This window comes from Gymnogyps californianus, chromosome 2 (assembly GCF_018139145.2).
Source record: "Gymnogyps californianus isolate 813 chromosome 2, ASM1813914v2, whole genome shotgun sequence".
Taxonomy (NCBI): Eukaryota; Metazoa; Chordata; class Aves; order Accipitriformes; family Cathartidae; genus Gymnogyps; species Gymnogyps californianus.
The window spans coordinates 19775207-19781548 of record NC_059472.1 but is presented as its reverse complement, the minus strand read 5'-3'; positions in this window follow the sequence as shown (position 1 = coordinate 19781548).

The following is a 6342-nucleotide window of genomic DNA, read 5'->3' as shown; positions in this document are numbered from 1 at the left end:
CAGCGGCGCGCGAGGAGGCAGTGGGCGGCCGCGGGTCTTATGGGCTGCTCGCCTGCGCATGCGCAGCCTCGCCCCGCCCGCCCCGGCCGGAGCTGGGGAGGCGGCGGGCGCCTGCGCGGTGGGTTGTTCGTCGCGGTGTGAGGTTGCGGGAGCGGGTGGTCGGATCCGGGGCCGCCTGGCCGAGGGACGCGAACGGGGCTTCGGCAAGGAGCTGAAGGCTTTTGCTGTGTCGGTGTGGAGGGAATGGCCGGGCTGAAGCCTGGGCTGGTTTCCGCTCCTTTGCTTGAGGCGGCTGCAGGGCCCGGTCGGGTGCGCGGGGTGGTGGGATCGAGGCCCTGTGGGGATGAGGCAGGGCCCTGCCTGTGCCCCCAGCCCTGCCTGTACCTCGGGTGGGGCGAAGGCGCTAGTATAGCGCGTTAGTAAGTGCTCAGAGAGAGTTTGTCTTGTGGTGGGGTTAGCTTAATAGAACTTGATCTCTGAAGCGGTGAATTTCTCCTAAAAGCATTATAGAGTAGCTGTGAGGTGTGAGTCCAGCCCCACCACTTTGTGCTCCGGGTGCGAGCTTGACTTGATTTAATCTGGTGAAGAGGAACTGGATGGGGGCCTAGAACTGTCTTTGGCACCAAGTGAAATATTAAGTGCTGGTCCATGTTGGCCATCGTTCTGAGCTGTTAGTGGTGAGGGCGTGACAGTTGAGATGCGATAAAGAGGCCAGGGAGCTGGTGGACAATGGCTTACACAGTGAAATCGAAGCAAGTCTGGAAATGTACTGCTGAGTTTAGCAACAGAAGCAGAGGAATCACTAATATTGATGATAACTTGGATATTTCTTGCTTAAATGACATTCTTGTAGCCAGAGTAAGGAAAACAGCAAGTTCACCATGATGTTAACTCACCAGAACATTGAAAGATACAGAAGGTACTTTTTGCTTTTATAGTTTGTAAGTTTTCTGCTGATTTTTGTCAGGGCATACAGTTGATTCCAGTGAGTCAAGCCTCATCTCTTCACATAAAGCATGACTCAAGCCTTTGTCACAAAGAAACTTTTTCTTCCCTGAGCAGAGGCATAAATCATTTGCTTACTGAATCGTATAACTACAGACTATGTTTATGGCAGCTACAGTAGCTGTTTATGCTGAATAGTGAGTTAATATAGTTGTAGCACAGATTAGTTGGTTGGTTTGTTTTAAATGTAAATGGGAAATGAGAAATAAGGAGGTAGTACATTTACTAAGCCATTCTGCAGGCTGCTAGTGATGTTCTCCCTGCCTTAACAGAAAGGTGTAAAGGCTACAGAATTAAGGATGTGACAGGCTGGCTTTTAGAGGTAAGTCTTCAGAGCAGCTCAATGATTACAATGGTAGAAGGTGTCCTGTAAGGGAAAAAAAGTATTTATGCAGGATGAATGAAGTCAGTTCTTCACATGACCTTGAGTTATTAACACTTTTATATAAATCTGTGATGTGTGTAGTTTTGTATATAGTAACACTCTTTCCAGAACGTCAGCTGTGGAAAAAAATCTGTCTGCAAGACAACCTATATTTTTCACAGTAATTCTAGATATCATTTGCTTTAAATGGTACCTATATGATACCTACATATTGCTGATGGCATACATCATCTCTAATGGTGAAAGCTATCCCCTTATAATACTTTTCCCATAGTAACTATGTGGGTTTCACCAGGGCCTGTTCAAACTCGCTGTTGGTTGTTCCTCCTTATGGCAGTTAGGTTACAGAGCTGCCAGTGGAAAGCAGGCTGCAGAGTTGCCAGTGGAAGGCCCCCAGCTGTACAGAAGGCTAAAGCATCCAAGGCACTGTGCAGTGCTCGATTCTATTTGATGAGTGACTATGTGCAAGAAACAAGTACAGTAATGAGTAAAAAGATGTAAAGAACTATCTGGAGAGAGCCTTTTAGCAGAAAGACCGTTACAACAATACTGTACCAAGAGGAACTGTCAGGACAACTGTTTGTTGTAAATTCCCAGAGTGGAATATACTCTGTGCTGAGGACTACTGTTCTGAGGAAAGAAGAGTGTGTCTAACTGCTTTAGCCACATCGTTTAGTGAAATAGCTATAGCCCTCTTGGTGAAAATTGTTCTAAAACACATTTAAGCTTTCATGGCAAAACAGTCTTAGCCAGTCCTAACTGAATAACTGGAAATTTGAGTTTATTTTGAACTCTTACACAAACACCTGACTGAGGAATTATACAAGGCATAGTAACCTCTAGGCCAAATTTAATTTTTGACATAGACCAGACTTGAAGCTGAAGTACTTTAACCTAGTGGAGCGCTTCCCTTCTGGAAATTCAGTCTGCTGTACTTAAGATTCTTAAGTACCAGTGTACTTAAGATTGCTAGTTTGGTTCACGAAATAAAAGCCATTTGGCTAGAATTATCTAGAAAGATATCTTAAGAAAATCAACAGGAATGTATCTTGCTCGGGCTGGGTCTTTTGATTTCATAGTTCTTAAAGAATGAAATTTTGTGTAAAGGATTCCATTTACGTAATTGGTTGTCATTTATCTGATTGTTAATACAGCAGTGGAATCCAACATTCTTTGAATTGTTAGAATTAAATAATCACTAGGAATTCATAGTAAAATATTTTTAATTCACATTATCAAAGGGAAATTGAACCTATTAACTTCTTCCACATCCTTTGACACAGAAGATACAATTCAAATCTTACATAACTTGTTTATTTTTTTTCATTTTGGTATTTGTAATTCAGAAATTATATTTCTGTCTTTTTTCTTTTATCTTTGTTTATATCTGAAAAAAGATTTTAATTCCTGCATTCCATAAATATTTTTACACTTGTTAAAACAAAAATATTCCTAAAATCAAGAATGTGACATCTAGAAGAATTCGTTGCTGTCAACTATTTCTGGATAGCAGTCAGATTTAGAGTAAGTGTATCTCATAAATCAGCTGAATCGTCATAAAATAGAAGATGACTATGTTGATGTGCTATATAAAGTATTTGGAAAAAAAAATATGAGGAAACACAAGAGTCCAAAATGGAAGTACCACGTTAAAACTTCGTAATTATTTGATGCACTTTTTCTGGTGCAAGGATATTAGTAAAGAACTTGTCTAATGGCATGATAATTAAATTAATGGAGTTACTCTGCATTTATGCTAGTGGAACTTGTATAAGCAGGTTTTCCTCACTTGAAAGGATGGCCATATTAAAAAGCCGAGAGCAGCAATGCTTACCTGATTGTACTTTGCCAATAAGTGGTGTTAGGGTCTACCCTCAACTTTCAATGTGACATTTTCTGTATTTTTGGAAATATTTCTCTTATTAAAAAACCAAACAATTTATGGAACCGTATTGTGTTGCAAGGTTCACTGATAATTTGAAACAAGTGAACATTTGAATAGAAGTCAGTCAGTTCTAATACATTCTCTCTCAAGGTTTCAGTGAAACTTAGCTTTTGTAAAACAGGTAAATAGAATACTCCCCCCCCCCCCCAAAGGTGATGAAGAACAGAGGAAGCAAGGAGATAATTATTTCATAAGGAAAGGGGTTTTATGTGTACATTCCACTTGTGGGGAAAAATATTCCCTTTCTCATAGCTTACAAATATAGGATACCTGTCAGAATACAGGCTTAAGAGTTGAATCTCTTACACATGTAGATGTCTCTGCTGACTGACATCCTCTTAAAGGATATAGCAGGTATCATAATATACTGGCACATGATAGGGTTAAAATTATAATTGCAAGGAAAACCATATGACTTGTGGCTTTGAGCCTGTTCTTAGTCTATTGCTTTGCTTTATTTAGAGAATGCAGTATATCAAAGGAATGGAGGGCGGAACCTTTTACACAGAAATAGTCTTTATCTTTCTACCCTGTGGTACAATTTCAATTTTGTTTGTCAAGGTAACAAGAAAATGTAGGAGAAAGTATAATTTGATTTGAAAATAACAAACACATCTTCAGTGTTACTAGCTTGTCCAATTCTATGCTTTCAAGAGAGATTTGAAAGGCCTGTTAGAAGGCAGAACTAGATCTGGGAATTACAGAAGACTTCAGTGAGCTTAGTTGGATTGCTTAGGAATAAATGAATTTGGCTCTGTAAGTATGACATAGTGTACTTTAAATATAGAGAACAAGGCAAAGGAAATTGTAAGTAAAGCTTTTTATCCCAGAGTATTGGAATCAGCGAGGAAGGGCATAATTAAATCTCAAATCTTTATTATTGGTGATGATGGATGAGCATGAAAGGAACCAGCTTTGCTTTCCAATCCCAAGTTGTTCGCAGGAGAGACATTTGGAGAAAAACTGTTGGAGTTCAAGCATACTTGAACTGGAGATCAGAGAAACAAATGAGGCTTTTCAAAATAAGCATGTTCTAAAGTTATTTTTCAAAATAGCATTATATGTTAAGGGATACAATAAATCATGCATTAAGTAACTTGAAATTGTTGCTCCTTTGATTTATTTAAAAAAAAAAAAAAAAGAAGAAAAAGGAGATAAAGCGGGGAGAGGAAGTTTTCCCAGTGGGAAATATTTTTAAATGTTATATCCCCAGGAAGTACTTGGGAAAACATAATAGGTTATTATGAAAAAGTTCCAATATAATCAGTGTACAACAACTTGTAGTAAATATTATTTTCTAAGTTTACATATAGAAAGAACTCTACATGCTGATGAACAGCAAGCAGCTCTCATTGTATGTTCTTTCTCTGTCCTTGACCATTGGATCAGTTTAGGTTCAGTTATGAAAAATTAAACATTTGTGGAATGATTGAAAATCTGAGTTGAAGGTGATACAGAGATTTATATCACCAGACTTTTTGAAACAATCATTTGAAAACCATCTGAATTTTCTATGAACCTGGTCGTAGCCATGAGTTTCATGACCTCTGTTGCTGTTATATGGTCTTTTTTTCATCTCAGATATATTCTCTGACTGTGGCTTTAAAAATTTGCTCCCCTCTTCATTGTTCAGGAAACTGGGCTTGAAACTATTTTAGCTTAAGGTGTTTACCTCCAAGTTTTAGTATTTTAAAATGTTTTTAAAATCTTTTTAATACATAGAAAATGGAGAAGATGTTTGTTTCACGAGGACTTTAGTGTAAGGGTTGCAAACTGCAAGCGTTATGTAGCAAGTGGGTGCATTTCTTGAAAGAGAAGATTTTTTTGAGCTTTTTCCAAGTAAGGGAGGGTAAAATCATTTTTGTCACATTCATGTATGTTAGGTAGTACCTGCAGAAGTTTACCAGCTTGCGATGAATTAATTTTTGTTGTGTTTTCTTCTTTTATTATATTGTAAATATTTTGTTACTGCTTTATTTAGTACTGCATTAGTTTCTTTGTTTAGTTACTGCATTATTTAAATCTAATTCTGATGAAACTGGTAGTCTTCCTTTCAGTAATTATGGCATGTTATGGATACCATATTGCTCTAATAAGAGCTGCAAATGCGTAACATTCACAACCCTAAATTTGACTCCTAAATACAGGATTTTAAAGTACCTGAGCAAAAGTAGTACCCAAATTTAAACACTGTGTATGCCCTGCTTGCTCTCTAGGTTGATTAGGAACCAGTCAGCTCTGATCCAGAGGCATACAGCTCTTAACATAAACACTGCACAACCTTCTTAAAAGCCCTACTAACTGGAGCACAAATAGATAGATCAATCCCACAATAAATCAATGCTCAAGTAAGCTGCCCCAAGAGTTTAAGGGGAAAAACAGGGGGAAAGAGATGTATAATGCTCAATACATGTTCCATCTTTTTTGGGTTCAAAATTCATAGCTTTGTAATCAGGTGGTGAGCCTGGCCAGAAACGTAAACACATCAGAAAACAGTTCAGAATCAGAACCAAGTGGAAGGAAGCTGTATCTCCTCCACTTCTCATTATTTTCCCACCTATAATTTTTTTTTCATAAACCAGCCCACCGTGCACCCTGGCCTGGGTTGGCAAGTAGCTCATTTAACCTCCCAGAAGGATGTATTATTCTCTTGCAGCAAGACAAAGTTTAAAGAGAAGAGAGACTTAGGGTTGTTGTCTGGGCAAGTGGACAAGGCAGGTGTGGCAAGTAAGTTCAGAATGTTCCTCTATCCAAATGGTAAATGTTGCTGTGAGCAAATGGTCTGGACATTGGTTTCAGGTACCTTAGGAAGAGCTTACAATTAAAAACAGGGGCACTCTTTAAATAGATGGTTCCCTGGCAGCTGCATATTTACCTGCATTTACTGAAGAAATAATTTGTCATTTCTCAGGATCGTTCGTTAATCACTCTGCTGTCAGCCTGCCCTGTTAATTGGGGTCTAGGCTGGCCCCAGTAGCATGGAGGATGGGGTGTCAGAGATCGCAGC